This window comes from Psammomys obesus, unplaced genomic scaffold (genome assembly GCF_907164565.1).
Source record: "Psammomys obesus unplaced genomic scaffold, mPsaObe1.curated_primary_1811, whole genome shotgun sequence".
In the NCBI taxonomy this organism is placed as follows: domain Eukaryota; kingdom Metazoa; phylum Chordata; class Mammalia; order Rodentia; family Muridae; genus Psammomys; species Psammomys obesus.
The window spans coordinates 51,282,748-51,302,028 of NW_026585644.1; the positions used below are offsets into that span (position 1 = coordinate 51,282,748).

The following is a 19,281-nucleotide window of genomic DNA, read 5'->3' on the forward strand; positions in this document are numbered from 1 at the left end:
CAAAGTGAGACCAGAAGAGCCAAGGCTACACAGCGAAAGCTGTCTCAAAAAAGAAAAAAAAAGGAAAGAAGGAAGAAGATGATTAGGTTTTTCTTGGCACTGTCTTTGACGTATACATTTCAGTCAGTTCGCAACTCTTACCAGGTATCCTTTTGTACTGTCTTGGTTTTATCTTTGAAGATTCCAATTCTAAGTCCTTGATCTACTGTAATTTCTACCACTTTTATTTTCTGTTTGTTCTGCTTTTTGAGACAGGGATGCATGCAGCCCAACATTGCCTCAAATCCTGCCTCTCAAGTGCTGGGATCACAGGGAGAACTACATGCAGGGTTTCTTGAGTATCTTTTACCACAGTAAACATTGCTTTTTCTATACTATTTTGTCTGACAGCAAAGGCTATCTGTCCTGGAATTCACTTCTCAGCCCAGACTAGCCTCAAATTTATAACCTTCCTTCTTTATAACCTAATAGCGATTACAGGCATACTGAGATTATAGGCAAGGGTCATCATCCATCTCTCCTTCCTTCTACTAACTCTCCCTCTCTCCCTTCTGAGACCAGTCTCTTAGAGCTCTAACTGGTCTTAAACTTACTATGAAACTAAAAATGATGTTGAATTCATGATCTTTACCTCCCAAATGCTGGAGTTACAGGCATGTCCCACCAAGCCTGGCTTCTCTTTTCTTATCTGTTTTATTTCTTTACTGCTTTTCTCAAGTCTATCCTCTTTTTAATTTCATGTGAACTCCTAAATTTTTGCCTTTTCAAGTTCTCTTCTAAGTTTTCTCAATTCCATCTCCTGTTAGTTTACCATCTTTTTCCTGGGTTCCTGTAGTCATAATTTTTCATCATCTTTTGTAGAACCTTTTACAGCTTTTTTTCCAACTCAAAAGCAAACCAGGTACAACTGTGAGTATCTACAATCCTAGTTCTTGTGAGGCAAAGGCCATAGAACCACTGAAAGTTTGAGAACAGCCTGTTTTACAAAGTGTGTTCCAAGACATCCAGGGATATACAGTGAGGGACTCTCTCAAAACTCAAATGGGGTACGGGGTGGGAGTGGAGAAGACAGACATAGTGGCTTACACATCTAACTCTAGTTTGAGAGACCAAGCCATGAGGACCACCACAAATTCTAGCCTAGGCTATGAAGTGAGACCTTCAATCAATCAATCAATCAATCAATCAATCAATCAATCTCTGCAGGAATACTTTTCTAATATGTCCTTTTTTGCTTCAGTAAATTCTTGCTATCATGACTACTTTTTAGTTTTTTGTTTTGTTTTGTTTTTTGGTTTGTTTGTTTCGGTTTTTGGAGACAGGGTTTCCTTGTGTTTAACAACTGGTTCCTAATGACTGACAGGGCAGTCAGCAGAGCTGGGAGTGGGGGTGGGGTTAGGGGTCACAGTGTAAAGACCTTCCAATGGCAGAGAATAGCTGTTTCTGAACATGTGGCTGTGTATGCTTCTGTATTGCTCTACTTTCTCTTCCTTGTTAAATCAAACTAGATACTTCTGATGCTAACTCTCTCATTACAAATAATTTCAAGTAAACCCCTCCCCTTCAGGAAATACACTTATTTCTGTCCTTCTCAGATGCTTCTAGTAGCCTTTAATAATCATAATCTTTCATTTCACCAAGACTAACTAAGGTTCTCTTTCCTTATTCTTTCTTTTTAATAATTTCTAGAAAAAAAGACACAGGTAAAGGCAGCTGCTATTTGTTCCAAAAGACTGTTAACTGTGAATGTTTCATTTGTCAATGCTGTTTTTGGAAAGACAGAAACCCCCAATACTGAAATTCACAGCATCATTCTTTTGTTTTCTTTTTCTCTATGGCAAAACTTTAAAGTGCAGGAAAAGTAATGGCAACTCACATCTAGTAGTGATTAGGTAAACTTGAGTATACACATAAAGTATTATCCACCAATTAAAAACCATTTTCAAATAAATGTACATATGCATGTATATTTCTAGTTGGAAAGTAAATACTATAAAAGTAAACATTACAACATGTCTAGTAGACACAATGTTTACATATTTCTGTTTTAGATATTTACTTCCACCAGATAAAAGTATAGTTTTTTTAGTTTGCTAAATTGTTGCTATTTTTCAACTTTTAAACAAAAGTCTAAAATTTAAACTGATTTAAAAAAAAAAACTATAAGTTTAAAAAATTTTATTATTTACTGCTTTCTCTTCCTTTCAGGAAAAGGCAGGTAACTGCAGCACAATTAGAGATTATGTAACAAAAAAGGCCATGCTTCCTAAATATTTTAAAACCTGTTTTTATGAGAGATAATCATTACTGGTACAGTATAATATAGGAATTAAAACTTCATCCAGGCTGTTTAAAGACATGGTTTCTAATCCGCTAACATTTCCTAAATTCTCTTCTGTCATATGTAAACTGTATGATTATCTGTCTGATGAGGGTTATAACAAGACTGAAGGGCATTTAAATGCTTCCCTATAACAGTGACCAATAAAGGTTTATTATTATTGCTAAAAGTTGTATTCGATTATTTGAAAATTCTACATTGTTTCCCATGTGTCAAGTTAAGTAACTGGAACATACATAAATACTTCCAAAAATCTTGTCATACTTAAAATAAATTATACAGTTTCTATTGTGTATTACAAGCCCACACATTGATATTATACACTCACACTACCCCCCCCCCCCCCCCCCAGAGACAGGGATTCTCTGTAGCCTTGGCTGTCCTGGACTCACTTTGTAGACCAGGCTGGCCTTGAACTCACAGAGACCTGCCTGCCTCTGCCTCCCAAGTGCTGGGATTACAAGCATGCACTACCATGCCCAGCTGCGATATTATATACTTTTATACAAAGAAAATATACTCCAGTTAAATGTTTAGCAAATTTAATTGTCAAACAGCATTACTACTTAGAAATCTTTATCGGAAATGCTTAGGATAAGAGTTTGGCTCCCACCCTCAAGATTCTTTTCTTTTTTCTTTTCTTTCTTCTGAGACAAAGTCTCAAACTAGCTAGCATCAAATTCACTAAAGGTAGAGACTGGTCCTGAGGATGATTCTGAACACCAGTTCCTCCCGCCTCCACCTACAGAATTTTGGGATTACCAACATGCACCACTGCAATCAGCAAGCACTTTTGACTTCCATTTGCCTGGATTACCACCTGAACACTGCTAATCCAAAACCCACAATTCAGAAACCTGAAATGTTCAGAAATCTGAAAATCTTGGTACCAACATATGCTAACTCAAAAACTTTTGAGTCCAGAGCATTCTGGACTTTAGAGGGCATATTCAAGATAGTAAAATCTATAAACATTGCAAAATATTTACTGATAATCTCACTTGTTATGGGGCCATAGTTTACAGTCGCGGTGGGACAGTGAGTACCCGTGGTCGTGGCAGGGTGGCTACTAAGAAGTCACAGAAAGCAAGGAGTGGTGACACACAACTTTAATCCCAGCACCCAGGAGGCAGAGGCAGGCGGGTCTAAGTTATAGACCAGGGCAGCCTGGTCTTTACAGAACAAGTTCCAGGACAGCCAGAGCTATACAAAGAAACCCTGTCTCAAAAACCCAAATAAACAAACATGTGGGGCCTGTCTTGATTTAAAACACACACACACACACACACACACACACACACACACACACACACACAAAATAAATAAATATTACTTGCCAGAAGTGTGGTCTACATTGGGAAGCAGAGACAGAAGGATCATCCTGAGCCCAGTACCCAGCCAAACCAACCCAACAGAAAACAAACAAATCTACTTTATCCACTTTCTCTGTGCATCTCTGGAAATCATTTCAACCCGAGGCCTAGTTGTTCCTTAAGTAATTCATGTATTCATTCATTCAATAATATTTAATCTTTTACATTAATGGGAATTATAAATTGCACAATAAACAAATCACTGTTTCAGAGAAACATCAAGTATATAGCGATGTAAATTATTATCTGGAGTCTACTCTTAATAGTTTTTCCTAAATCAATCAGTAGCTCTTACTTTCTTGTCCTTGAGACAGGGTATCACAATACAGATGTGGCTAGCCTGGAACTCACAGAGATCCTCATCAGTGCTCCCTCCACCATGTCCAGCTACTTAAGTCGTCATGTGTCCCATCCCCACCACCACCACTTCACTATTATTTGGAAATTTCACATAATGCACCCCAATCACCTTACCTCCAAGTCTTGTGACTCCCCCAAAATAAACAAAGAAAAAATTATCAGGTTCAATTTGTGTTGCCAATGTATTCATTGGAGCATGATCAAACCCTGAAAGAGAACCTTTTTTTGTTTGGTTGGTTTTGAGACAGGGTTTTTCTCTGTGTAGCTCTGCTGTCCTAGAACTTGCTAGACCAGGCTGGCCTCTAACTCAGAGATCTGCCTGCCTCTGCCTGGTGTGAGTCACCACACTCCATTACTTAAGTTTTTCAATGGTACTGATTATCAGACCTAGCTCTTGAGCATGTTAACAAATCTATCAATGAGCTACATTCCCAGTTCATTAACCTTTAAGACAAATATTTTTCACTTCTTTTGATAGATGTCTACTATGTTTTAAACAGGTAAATGCTTGTTTTCTCTTGGTCTAGGTTGATAAGAATCCTATAAGATGTTCAGATAAGTAACTAAATAGGTAAATCTATTTTAAAAATCTAAAGACTAACTGTATTTCAAAAGCCCCCCCCCCCTTTTTTGAAGCAGTTATTTATTGCCAAACATGTTAGGTCTCACAAACCAAAAGGAAGGGGTAGGTGGCAGAGTCGGTCAACAGGGAGGGTGCCTGTTATGAGACACGAATGCAGACCTCCACTCTCGTCTCAGAACCCACGTAAAGCAGGACAACTAGCACTCCTACGGGAGATGAGAGACAGACCCAGGACACTCTATAGAAACGTAAGAAAGCAGGCAGCCTGCTTATAGAGAGGTGAACAAGAAACCCACTGAAATGAGGTGGAGGGCAGGAGAGCCAACAGCCAAGGTTATTCTCTGACCACTTCATACAAGCTCTAGTATGCATGTGCCTGCATTCATGCATCATAATACATTCACACCAAAAAATAGTCTTTTTAAACTAATGATGAAACAATTTCTTTCATCAGTCTGTTTCAACACCTTATGAACCAATAGTCATTTATTTCTCTAGGGCCAAACCCACTTTTATGAGAAGCACCAAACAGTCTTCAATCTATACCACTGGTATCTAGGAGAAGAGCTGATTATTGTAACAAAAACAAATTTTCCTTTCAAACTATTCAGTTTATTTAAGACATTACATTTCTACATTTGCTACCATAATCTAATTGATACGAAGATTTCTATTCTATACTCAGTAGTTTACTCTAGAAAGCGTTGCCTGCTCCATATCCCAAATATTTAATATTTAAATTCTGAACGTTTCTGATATTAGCCCTACTCAGTCCCTAATCACAATAACTTTAGCCAATTGTGAACTGTAAAGTTACATAATTATAAATACTAAAACTGTTCATCAATTAGTATTTAAAACTGAGTGAAAAATATAAACTTTTCTTCTAATTTAAAAGAAATTATGTTGAGAATGGTATCATTAACCAAGTAGTGTGACTTCATATCACAATCAAAAACACTGGCCAGGTGTGATGGCACACACCTTAAATCTGAGTACTCAGGAGGCAGAAGCAGCAGGATCTTTTTTTGCCTGGTCTACATAAGGAGTTCAAGGATGGAACCGGCTACACAGAGAGAGCCTAACTCAAAAACCAAACCAAACCAAGCCTATTAAATCACAACTTTCTAAATAGTTTTTTATTTGGTCAAGATCACTTAAGCTAAGTTTTGTTGTCACTGATTTATGCTGAAGATTCAGAGGTCCAAGAAACTTTGTTTACTGATACTAACTCTCCACAGACCCTCTCTCCATTTTCTGACAAGCCTATCCAATACTCTTTGATTACAGGAAACTATTTTAGATACTTCATATAAATGAAATTAGACAGTACTTATCTTCTTGTGACTGGCTTATTTTGCTTAACATAATGTTTTCACGGTACATCCAATGTCACTTCATATTATACAATATCCTTGGTTTTAAAGGTTGACTAATATTCCAATGTGTGTGTGTGTGTGTGTGTGTGTGTGTGTGTACATTGCTTACCCATTCATTTGTCAATAAAAGGTGGATTGTTTTTATGCCTTACTGTGGATACTCACTGCTATGAATATGAGAGAGCTAGCATCTCTTCAAGATACAGCTGTCTGTGGCTGGGAACACAGCTCAGTTGGAAAGGGCCTTCCAGCTATGCTCAAGACTCTGGCTTTAACTTGCAACAGGAGAAAAGAGGGGAGGCACCCTCTTTTGGGCAGATAACTGCAAGTAGAATTTCTGGGTAATACACTAGTTGTACTTTTCAGAAACCTCCAGCTTGTTTTCTAGAGGAACTGCACTATTTTACATACAAAGATTTCAATCCTCTACTACGCGCTCCTCCAATACTTCTCTTTTTAGGGAGTGAGGTGCTGAGGACTGAATACAGGGCCTCACACAGGCTAGGCAAGAAAATACTCTACTACTGAGCTATATTCCTTGTCTTATTTTCTTTTTAATGTGTGTATGTGTAAGCTCGCATGAGCTTATGTGCACCACATGCATGTAGCCAGAGAGGACTAGAGAGCATCAGATAACCTGGGATTGTAGTGGCAGGCTGTCAGTTGCCACAAGGGTGACAGAAAAGTTGAGTTAGGTCCTTTGCAAGAGCAGAAAGCACTCTTAATCACTGATCCACCTTGCCAGTCACTTTTTTTTTCTTTCTTTTTTTTTCCCCCCTCCGGCTGTTTGTTTTAAATAGAAGTACTATGGCAAAGGTGAGAAAACATTTTAGTTTTTACTTGAATTCTCCTGATGGTAAGAGACGTCAGATATTTTTCACACATTTGCTTGCTGATTTCTATGTCTTCTCTGGAGATCTCTCAAGTCCTCTGCCCATTTTAATAAAATTTTTACTTTTTCTACTATCAAAAGTAGCAAATTAACTGCCTATCAAATAAATGGTAAGCAAAGATTTTCTCTCATTCCATAGGCTGTTTTTTCAGTCTCTTTGCTGTGCTGTGCAGAAGTGTTTTAATCTGATGTAGTCCTACATGTCTACTTTCACTTTTGCTGTCATATGATGGCAAAACCAATGTCACACAGATTCCCTCTCTTTAGATTTACATATATACTACTTAAAAAATAAAGAGTAACAAAAAGTATTTCACCCTTACTATCCTGCTTACAAAGTTTCTCATCAAAACATTTCAGACATTTATCAACAAGAATGCATACTTCATTTGTTTCTTTGTTAAAACACACATATAGGTCTGTGAGTTTTTCTAGCCCTCTAAAACTGGAGTTTTAATGCAGCAGCAGCTTTTGTTCCCACTCCTGACATCCAGTTTCCCCCAGTTCAGTTTTTCAGCTCTTAGAGATTACAGATAAATTTTCAAGTCAGTAACTCCGGAAGAGTATGGGTTTTCTCTGAAATCAGAAAACTCCATAGAGGCGCCTTGGGAGCTAAATTACTGTTTCATATATGAGGAACCTTCAAGTGTTGTTTTACCTCTGCAGTTGAGATATTTGGACCCTAGCAACATACAAGTTAATTTACACCCATCTTCCTACTTTAAATTCCTAGATAAGGGCAAAAAAAGTATCAAAAAAAAAAAACAAAAAACAAAAAACAATACCATGAAGATAAAATGAATGTCCCCAATTCAGTAGTTATTTCCTTAGCTTGGTACAACAACAACAAAACAATGTACATACACAAAAACCCTAACATTTAATTGTTAAGATTACAAAAATTTTTGTAATATGGCATAAAGGCCACTAAAGGACAAAAACATTTACTAGACAGCAGAGATCTTAACAAGCCCACACACTGAACCGGAGACACATACATCAGTATGTATCTGATTTAAGCAGAAAAGTATGGGTTGGCATACACAATAAATTAGAGTTCTATCTAAGCCATGTAGCAGTGATTTCTATTTGTTAGAAGAAAAGGTACAAGGAAAAAAAATGAATAAAAAGCAGGACAGGGCGGTATCTGCCTTTTATTCCAATACTTGGGAAGCAGAAGCAGGTGGATCTCCCTGAATTCCTGGTCAGCCAGGACTATACAATAAGCCCCTGTCTCAAAAGTGTGTGTGTGTGTGTGTGTGTGTGTGTGTGTGTGTTGGGGGGGAAAACCAATCTGTGAAGGCTACATCCATATTTACAATCCGTCTTGACCCTGTAATTTTATTTTAAAGTCAGCTTCTTAACTAACCTTAAGTTAAGGGATGAATTATGTCTATATAATAATAGCTAAAAAATTCAAACCCCACTGACTTATGCTAGTAACTCAAAAACTACACAAAATTCTAAGAAGTGTCAGAAGTCATCCCACTCAAAAAGCCCCTAATTAAAAAGAATCCTTCTCAGCAGCGTGTGATGACTCATGTCTGTAATCGCACAATTCCAGAGGCTGAGAAGTATGAGACCAGCCTGGGCTACAAATGAGACCATCACGACCACCCATCTCAAACAAACAACAACAACAACAAAATCACTTTGGAAAGGGGAGAACAGTTCCTTAGTTCCACAAACTTTTAGGCAACATTTACCAAACACAGCTCAGTGAAAAATTTAAAAACAACCACAGAAAGTAAGGAAAGGAAGACAGCAATCTTCTCTAACCTGCTTTTGTAGAGAGAAGCGATAACCTCAGCCTAGACTGGCAAATACTAAGAGTAGACTTAAAATAATGAACTCGTTAGGTATCTCGGGGTACAGTCCATTTCAGGCAAGCAGTTCCTTAAGAAAGGAATCTCACCGGTCATTCTCAGGGGAAACCTGTATTCCAGGAGACACAAGCTAAGAAGTTGCTTTAGCACCAGCCTTTTACTTAAAATTTTACCAAGGATGCGGATTTTCAACCTTTTCTATATGACAGGAATTATATGGTAAAGGACTAGAAAAATAGAGAGCAAAATATGCCTCAAATTCTTTAAAGTTCACAATTCTTTTAAAAAAAGTTTTTTAGACATTTATTTATTGTGTATGGGTTTTTGCTTTGCACACTGTGCATGTCCAGAGACAAGAGTAGGTTTATGATGCCCTTGAACCGGAATTACACATGGTGATTGTGAGCTACCATATGAGTGCTGAGAATCAAACAAAGGTCCAAAAGATCAGCCAGTGTTCCTAGCTGCTGAGCCCCGAGTTTTTACAATTAGTACATGCTGACTGTGAGACAATAAAGAGCAATTAGAACGAGCAGAAAAACAGAGACTAGGAGAAAGAATGGTTTCTTTGCTGGGTGTGATGGTGCACACCTTTAATAACAGCCCTAGAGAAGCAGGATGATCTTGGAGTTCCATCTGGTGTTACCTACACAGGGATTCCAGACCAACCAAGGCCACGTAGGAATATACCCTGCTTAAAAAAAAAAAAAAAAAAAAAAAAAAAAAAAAAAACCTTAAGTTCTCACTATATAGTTGAAGTTGCTCTAAAACTCAACTTTTTCTGTGCCCAGGCTGGTTTTGAACTCATAATCCTCCTGCCTCCACATGTGGCACCTGTACAGTACAAGATACAATAAATCCATTAAAAAGAATAAGTTTAAAAGGAGTTAGAAAAAGGTTTAAGTTCAAACTTAAATGTAGAAACAAAAATACTTAAGACCACTTCAGTAGCATTAGTTTTAGAATGAATACTTTAAAAATCACATGTTACAGTCTGAAATATTTTAAAATTTCTAAATATAAAAAGATGCCATCCTTGAAATAAGTTAACCTATAATTTATGCAATATGAAGTATATTTATTTACCTGGATAAAAAAAATTTGGTGGGGGGTACAGAATACTGGGAATTGAACTCAAGAGTAATGAGATATATCTCCAATTTTCTTTTCAAAGTTTTATTTTTAGACAGAAACTCCACAGCCTGCCAAGGGTGACCTTAAATTTATAATCCTGCCATGGTGTCCTGATAGATGGGATTTCAGGCACTGGTAGGTAAGCTTTGAGGTACTGACATTTTCTTCCTTTCTTCCTTCCTTTTTTTTCGACAGGGTTTCTCTGTGTAGCCTTGGCTGTCCTGAACTAACTTTGTACAGGATGGCCTCGAACTCACAGAGATGTGCCTGCCTCTGCCTCCCAGAGTACAGGCGTGCGCCAATGCACCTGGCTGAAATACATCTCCTATGGGATAAAAGACAGCTTAGCGGGCTAGTCCTTGCTATGTAAGCATGCAGGTCTGAGTTCCAATCCCCAGGACCAAGGGAAAGCTGAACAGGCAACCTGAGCATCTGTAGTTCAGGCTTCCTGCAGGAAAATGGAGGTGGAAACAAGCCAATCCCTGAAGCTTGCAGACCAGCTGGTGTGTGCAAATGGGAAAACAACAAAGTCACTGTCTCAATCAAGGTGGAAGGTGAGGACTCATACCCAAGCGTGTTCTCTGACCTCCACACACATGCTATGGTATGCACCCTTATTCACACACAAAAGTCCATGTGCACATGTACAAACACACACACACACACACACGGAACAAAGACTTAGAAGGTAGACAGAGTGGTGCACAAATGTTAAATCCCAGCTACTTAAATGAGACTGCTTGAGCCTAAGAGTTTATGGGTAAACCAGGGTTCAGGGATCCCTGACCCTTAAGGGCAGAAGAAAAAAAAGTTGGTGGAGAATAAGCACAAATGTGTATAATGATAATGTCTATGGCATAGCCCAACTATTTTAGTACCAATATGGCTATCTGCAAAAATGAAAACACAGGACATGGCATTCTCTTCCACTATTTGGGGGACTGAGAGCCCCAGACTGAAATGTCAAAGTAATGGTGATATAATCATGAGAAGCCAGGCTCATGTCCTGAAACTGCCCTAGCTTCCATCTCTTTGGGAAGACACAGCAATATATGCTGATATAAAACTCAAAAGGATTGTGGACATGTGTGCACTAAATTATACATCGTAGTGCTCACTGACATCTGAACAATTTCTGTGTCTGTCTCTAGGTTCAGCTGTAGACTGGATGAGTTGTGGCGTATTTAAACAATGTAATAGTAGATGAGCTACAAGCTACTCGCATGGATGGAGTGCGCCAACGCTAGCGTCACAGCAGGGAACACAGCAGTGCACAGGGGGTCAATTTAAAGTTAACCACACGCGCAGCTAATCCAAGGAATTAGAAGGAAAGAGTTGGGAGCAGTGACTGAGGGGCCTTAAAGGGGACTTCTAGGATGCAGTAATGTTTCTTTCTTGATCTACATGTGGTTACACAGCTCGTAAGCACACTTTGTCAGAAGGCATCAAACTGAACACCGTTTGTGCACTCAGCATACTCTGATTACAAGCCTGGTTTCTAAAAACTAACAAAAACCATTTCTGTGATGTATGCATTCATGTGTGTGCATGTGGGGTGTGTGTGTGTGTGTGTGTGTGAAATAGACTTGATGATCCAAATTTTCCTTTACCAATCCCAAGGACTCATCCATACATACTAATCCTCAAACCAAAATCAGAGAGGGAAACCTTAACAACACTGAAGTCGGAAGTGCTTTAGGGAAAGTTGTGTGTAGAATGTGCTGCTTGCAATACACTTTTCCACTCTCCCTTCCCCCAAATCACTGATTTTCACTTTCTGCTTCAACCTGGGCCTAAAATATTAAAGTACCCAGTACTCAAGATTCTATCCCAGATTACAGTTCAATTACTGGGAATTGAACCTAGATCTCTGGAGCAGCAGCCAGCACTTTAAAACGCTGAGCCAGCTCTCCAGCTTCAGTTATCGTCTTAAAAACATGATCCTATATGCATCCACCATGCTATATATTATGGGTACAAGATATAAAATCAATGCTTGGACATAGAAAATAAAATTTCATAAACCCTGAACACCATGCAAGAAAGCATCTAAACTCAAGTACAGCTGGCAAAATAGCAAAGGCTAAACTATTCAGCCAGGCGTTGTGCCGCAGGCCTGTAATCCCAGCACTCAGGGAGGCAGAGGTAGATGGATCTCTGTGAGTTCAAGGCCAGCCTGGTCTACAAAGCGAGTCTACGACAGCCAAGGCTACACAGAGAAATCCTGACTCAAAAAACCAAATAAATACATAAATGCACGGAAATTTCATATCAGATGGTTATATTAAGTTACTAATGGAACAATGCCAGAGGGTTGAACCCACATTGGTGGCCAGTTAATTCCAGACAAAAGAAAAACCTTCAACACATATTCTGCCACAATCCATCTCGGACATCTGGAAAATAGTGTTGTTCAATCACGAAAGGGTGAAACTAAGATTAACATTATTATTGAAAAATAATTTAAAGCACAAGTTCTTAACTCTAGTTCTATGTTTCAAATTTTTACACTTGGAAACAACAACTGCACTCTAGGTGAGAGGGGTGGCTCGGTAGGAGCACTTGCTGTCCTTCCAGAGGACCTCAGTTAGGACCAGCATCCACACTGTGGCTCACAAGCACTCAGAGGTACACACAAGGTGCACATACATACAAGTAGGCAAAGCTTTCACACACACACACACGCACACACATACACACACGAAAACTGTAATTTTTCTTCTCATAAAACAAAAGGAAAAATTAAATAACCCTCCTTTTCTCATGACACAGACATAGCAACGATTTTTAATGTTTAGTCACCAATCAGAATGGCCTTTAATAATTTTCCTCCCCTCTTTTTAATCATTAACCTCTCAATGTCCCACATATTAGAAGGGCAGACCATTTGAAAGTGAAGTTTTAGAAACTGAGAGATAAGCAATAATCATACAGAACCCACACTTACTTTAACATATTATCTCATTTAAGGTGTTTTAAAATAAATACATAATTTGTGTCCCCTTTAAAATTATTTTTCCTGTCTGCCTAAAACTAAGTAAATTATGTGAAAGAAGTTAGTTGATTTCATCTCTCTGTTCTCTAAGGTTAAGTTTAAGCACATCTATTATATTAACCAAACATTAAAACAACAACAAACAAACCTCTGGTAAGGAAAGCATACTCGCTCGGTTCACAAGTCAATTAAAGTCACTGTCTAATACTATTATTTAACTCACATTTTTCCCCTCCTGAATTACTCCACCTGCGTCCATGAGCTAAAATGGCTTAATCTCCTTTAGTCTTAAGTTATGAGTAATTCAGAGGAAACCTACCCTTCTTTGTACAGTTATTGCTAGTGCCGTCATCAACATGCTGGAGAAAAGAAGCCAACATCAAAGCAGAACCTTCCCAACAGGCCCACAACTGAGGCAGAACTATGAACAAGTTATTTAGAAAATGTGAAGCCACATGACTCATTCACGGTACCAAACTAATGTACCCATCTCCAAAAACTAGATGAGACTGGATAAAGGACCAATCTGCTGCAGGGGCTCGGTTAATCCCTCCTCTGAGTATGCTAGGGGCATTCACCCAAACATGTTCTGGCACCTACCTTTATATGGCGTCAGTGACGTAAGTCAATTTAGAAATTCCTTTTTTGCTACTTCTTATGCATGGAAACTGTGATCCTTGTTTTTGTTGAAAAATGAATAATGAAATGACTTTCCAGACTTGCTGAATGGTTAAATGAGATAGTATTATGAAAGTGGCTACCATAGATTAGTACCCAGCACAGAGGTAATGGTTACTCATCAATACTTATTTCTTGTTTCCTTCTTAAAAACAAACAACAAAACAAACAAACCAAATAAACCAGGGCCTGGAGAGATGACTCAGTGGGAGGTTTACAAGTGGCTGTTAACTCCATCTCCAAGGGACCCAAAGCCTCTGTCTTCAGTGAGCATCTATCTGCAGTCATGTGCACATACCAACATGCACATACACATCTACAAGCAATAAAAACTAAAAACAAACAAACTCAATTCGCTATTTTAAGATTACTTATTTATGATTAAAAATCAGTGTTACTGGGGCTAGAGGGATGGCTCAGCAGCTGAGAGCGCTTCCTGCTCTTGCAGAGAACCCATGTTCAATTTCCAGCCCCAAATAGTGGCCCACAACCACCTGTAACTTCAGTTCCAGGAGATCCAATGCCCTCTTCTGACCTTCATGAGCACCAAGGATGCGTGTACAGCCCTTACACACATACAGCCAAAACACTCAAGCAAATCTATTTTCTTAAACACACACACACACAAACCAAAAACCCAGAACAAAACCAGAACAGCTTCAAAAAACAAAACAAAAAACTGGTATTACTCTGCTTATACCAAGTAATCTAGACCCAAACTTTTGAATCTTCCAAAGTCTTCAATGCCTCACAAACACTTTCTTGGGTTTAATTCTGAATACAATTGATCAGAACCTCCTAATTTTTAAATATTTCAAACAGCTGTCATTACTGGGCAATTTAATTATATGATAAGTACTCTGTATCTTTTGTTCTTACACTTCTGTATAGTCCATCTCTCTTCAAAGACATTAAAGTAAGGCAAGGCATTGTGCTGCTTGCCCTATATAACAGCTAAATTCTTCACATTATACTGCCTATCTGTCACATACTGCCTATACTGCCTTAAATTTGTGTTTCCATAATTTTATTATCAAAGGACAACAAATGCAATTTGAGGAGAACAATCCTGTCATCAATCTCACATACTAATCTGAGTTATTTGGAAGAATGTAATTCAAGCTAATAAATGAGTGGAACTCAGAATGCTTCAAAGATAGGTACAACAGGAGTTATACAAAATTAAGAGTACCTTATTAGTATAGAGAAACAGGAAGTCAAGAACTCTTACACTGAAATAACCCACAGACTGGTTATTTTCCTTCCTTCCTTTTTTTAAAGAAGACAGGGTCTCACCATAACCCTGGCTGGCCTGGAACCCGGAGGTCAGACTGCCTCCGCCTCTGCCTCCTAAGATTAAAAATATACATACTATACCAGGCCTTAAGTTCGGTATTTTCAGAATTAAGAAAAAAATTAAGTCCACAAATGACTAGCCTACATAACAAGTTCCATGTTAGCCAGAGCTACATAATAGACACCCTGTTTCAAAAACAAAACAGGAACAGAATAGAACTATTTAGACAGGAAATTATGTCATGTGTATATGCCTTTTCCTTATTATTATTCCCATTAAGACAGTGTAACAAATTGCATAGCACTTGCATTATTATGAGTAATCCAGAGATCATTCACTGTCTATGGCAGGATTCTGTACTATGCCCAGTTGTAGAACTTTAGGACCCAGATTTTGGTATAGGGGTCCTAGAAGTAGTACCGCCGCCCGCCACAGGAACTGCAGGATGAGCCCTGAACTCTGCCAAATGTGAGGTATGGAAGACAGAGCCTCACTACTAAGAGAGCACATGCTCGCATACACACATGAGCACACATTTTTCAGGCAGAAAAAAGAATGAAATTCTGCCATTTTTATGCTGTTAAGTGAAACAAGCCAAGCACAGAAACACAAATGGATGTATGGAACTTCAAATGCTGATCTCATTGATGCTGGGAGCAGAATTAGCGATGTTAATTAACCAGATGTTAAGGAAAGTTGGAGCGAATTGTAGGAAGGACAAGGAAAGAAAGGTGGGTCATCATAAAAAGGAGAACTAAGCACTGGCGGTCTATGACAGTAGGGTGACTACAGAAAACAATAATGTACTACATATCTCAGAAAAGAAAAAAAGGACTCTGCATGCTTTTAATCAAAAAGAAATTACACTCAACGAGACAAGCTAAGTTGATGCTTATCCTGAGGTGTGCTAAAACAGAGTACGCCATAAATATGTAAATTAAAAATATGCGATATAGCCAGGCATGGTAGTGCGTGCCTTTAATCCCTGCGCTTAGGAGGCAGCAGCAAGTGGATGTCTGTGAGTAGGAAGCCAGCCTGGGCTACACAGTGAGCTCGAGGCCAGCCAGGGCTACAAGATGAAACCCTGTCTCTAAATGCGTACGTAAATAAAATATACAAACAAAGCCAAATCCAGCCCTAAATGTTTTACAATTTCATCAAATTGTGGAATACATTATCCAACTGTGACTACACAGAACACAAATTTTCTTCTTTTAGTTTTTAGTAGTACATGAAATCTCAAACTAAAAACTTTCAGACTAAAACAAAAAAACCTGTGTTAGTGTACAGTTCTAAACAGTAGACCACCTCGGATTGTGCGATAACTTCCCAAGAAGCTCGTGGGCTCCCTCTCCCACTGCAGCTAAAGGGCACAGAATCCTGCTAAGATTCTACCCAAGTTTCTACCACACTTAAAGCACTGCTCATTACATACAAGAGAAAATGTATATATGTGTATAAAACAGACAGACAGACATATTTGTAGATCCATATTCAATAGCACTGCCAAGAATTTTTTTTATTTTAATTAACTTGTGGGTAAAGAAGCAATTAAAAAAACAATCTGAAAGAATTTTTGTTTGAAAAATAAGTCTTTCTAACTGTATTACAATTAAAAAGCTTAAAGTACAACTTAATATTAAATAAGTTAATTTATACAGATTGAACTAATTGATATACTACCTTAGCAGTTGTCTGAACCACGATTATATAACTCTAACCAAGACTAATGTAAGAATCACATATTCATCAAGACTTAAGAAAGGAAAAATTACCTTTAGTTCCTTAATTCTCTTACAAAATCATTTAAAATTTTATTATTAATTTATTTAATGTGTGTATATGTATGGTGGTATATAAGAAGGTCAGAAAATCAGCTAAGGTCCTCTCCTTCCATCATGTGGGCTCAGTGATAAGTACCTTTACCCACTGAACCAGTTTGCTGCTCCCCTTTTAAGATTATTAATTATAGTACATTTCTAAACAAGTATTAATAATAGATTTTCTTCAAATTAGAAGTACTCTGTAGACCCTCTAGAACTTTTAAGAGAAAAAAATACTTTTAGGTGACTCTGATCAACATATGAAATGTACATTTTAAAATGTAATAAAAATGCTAATCTTTCAAAGAAATATTTTTTCTCACAAGCCCAGCAAAATCTTCATTATTTTAGTCTTAATTCATCATAATGTTTAATTCATTTGGGGGCTATTTATTTGCCCTCTGAAAGATACACTATTCTCCCCAAAGGCTAGTCAGCAAGTTCTTACCCCTCTATGCCAATACTGAACCTCCAGAACAGCTCCTACTAGCCACTACACAGCAAGAACCCCAGAGTGCATTTCACTTACCATTTGCTTAAGTACATAATGAAACCATGCTTCAAGAACATCTTTTGTCAGTTTTTTAACAATAAAAAGAAAACTGACACTCTGGCATGTGACTATCAATGACCAAGATGCAGGCAGAAATAGACTTTAGTGACTAGAAGAATAATTTAGAAAAAATGAAGACACTGTCCAGGGGCTACCTCAAATAGATTGGAAATTATAACAACTGGTGAAACAGGTATGCAGAATAAACATTTAAAAAGCACAATGGGGATGAACTGAGTTTGGCTAACACTTTCAGTGATCTGCTATTTACATACCAGGACATATTTTAAAGGCTTAATGTGGACAGAATCCTTAACATTAAATACTCAACATTAAATAACAACAATTTTGCTTGCTTTCCCTAGAGTCAGTTGTAGAAGACCTGATAATTATTTGCATGGGACACCAAACAACTCTGGTACTTGTTAAGTTAAAGGTAACATAAGATCACAATTTTTTTTAATCTGACAAAAATAGGTAAACATATATCAAAGAACCACTAAAACATTTTAACCAACCATGTTTTCAAAGCCCTCTAAACGGCTTGAAATCCCCCTCCCTCAAATAACACACAGCAAACTGCTCTCTCAAGACCACTGTAACAGTGACTGCCGCGAACCTTTTAAACCGCTTTTGAAACTAACGATTTCCTCCATCTGATAAATATTTTGATCAAATACAATGAAACAGTTAAGGAAAGAATGTACAATTTAAAAAAACACATTTAAATGCAGCCTCCTTAATCAGAGGAGGTGTGACAGCCACCGCAAAGCAGGTTGGCAAAATGTCTCCTAACAATTCTCCTCCTTAAAACAGCCATACACAACACACCGTGCTGACTCCCACTCACTGCAAGCAGCTCATTAAGAAAGAGCCTGGTTATGTTTGGAGATCAAGGTGCAAGGCTCTCCTCTCACAAACCTCCCCACACAACCACATCATCCAAGCAAAACCGAACATTATTTTTGCTAAAGCAAGAATCCAACCCCGGGGCGCCTCAGCCCTTAGACAATGGTGGTTACCAGACAGCGCAGCACAGTTGGGTCCAAATGACACATTTCACTAGGCCTTGGTCACAACACACACACACACACACAGCCACACACACGCGCGCGCCTACATACAGATACACACACAAGATCCCAAGGGGCCCGTTCTACGGCAGGGGTGCTCAAACCCACCAGGAGACAGAGGGGAGCACCGTGGCGTAGCGGGGAGGAGAGGTGAGGGGTCGACACAGCGGAAGGCTAACTGCACTGCACACGAGGGAGGGGGCTGGAAATGGCCGATGGCTTCTATATTTATTTAAGGGTATTGATTTAACGGGTCCTTCCCAGGGGTTCCGTAACTAAAGGCAAACTGCGCAGCTAACATCGTGGGGTTGGGAGACGAGCCGCTGCTCCCCCTGCCCCGTGACCTGGGGTGGGGGGGCGCGCACAAGTTCCCCGGCCAGCGCCTCGGACCACTCGGGGGGCCCTCTCCCCTCCTCCAGGGCCAGGGGTAGCCCACAGAGAAGGGGAAAACAAGTTCCCCTGCCAGCCTCACCGCCCCACGCTGCCAGCCGTCCCCCCACCTACCAAGAGAAAGGGGGAGCCCAGACGGAGCCAGGAGGCAGAAAGGGGGGAAATCCCACCCTCCGCCCGCCCCCGGGCGCCAACAGACTCCCGCAGGGTGGGTGAGCCGGCCAGGAAGCCCCAAGGAGGGGTGGGGACGGAGGGTGCCGGCCCCGAAACCAAACAAAGCGCGGCCTGAGCCGCAGCCCGGGCGGATCGCGCAGCCGCGGCTTTTCCTGCCGGCCAGGCCGGGCCGGGCCGGGCCCAGGCGAACACTGCGGCACGGTGGGACCCGCCTCCGCTCGGCCTCCGTCTCCCACCCCGGGCGCGCCGCCGCCCCCGCCCGGCCTCCCGCCCGGCCCGGCCCCGAGCGCGGCCTTACCCCTCTCGCCGGCGTTGTTCCGCTCCTGAGGCGGCGGCGGAGGCGGCGGTGGCGGCGGCGGGGGCTGCTGCTGCGGCGGCGGCGGGGGCTGCTGCTGCGGCGGCTGCTGGGG

At 39.8% G+C, this 19,281-nt stretch overlaps 1 protein-coding gene across 2 annotated transcripts in view; it reads right to left on the minus strand.

Annotated features, from left to right (window-relative positions):
- Fbxo11 (F-box protein 11) overlaps positions 1-19,262 on the minus strand; it is a 77,978-nt gene extending 58,716 nt beyond the window's left edge. The window contains exon 1 of one of the 2 annotated variants that reach the window (XM_055619536.1): positions 19,170-19,262. The gene's annotated coding sequence lies outside the window, so the exon portion shown is untranslated. Of the gene's footprint in view, positions 1-18,256; positions 18,268-19,169 lie in introns of those variants that run through there. The other variant, XM_055619531.1, reaches the window with a different exon arrangement.
- Positions 19,263-19,281: the final 19 nt, after the last annotated feature.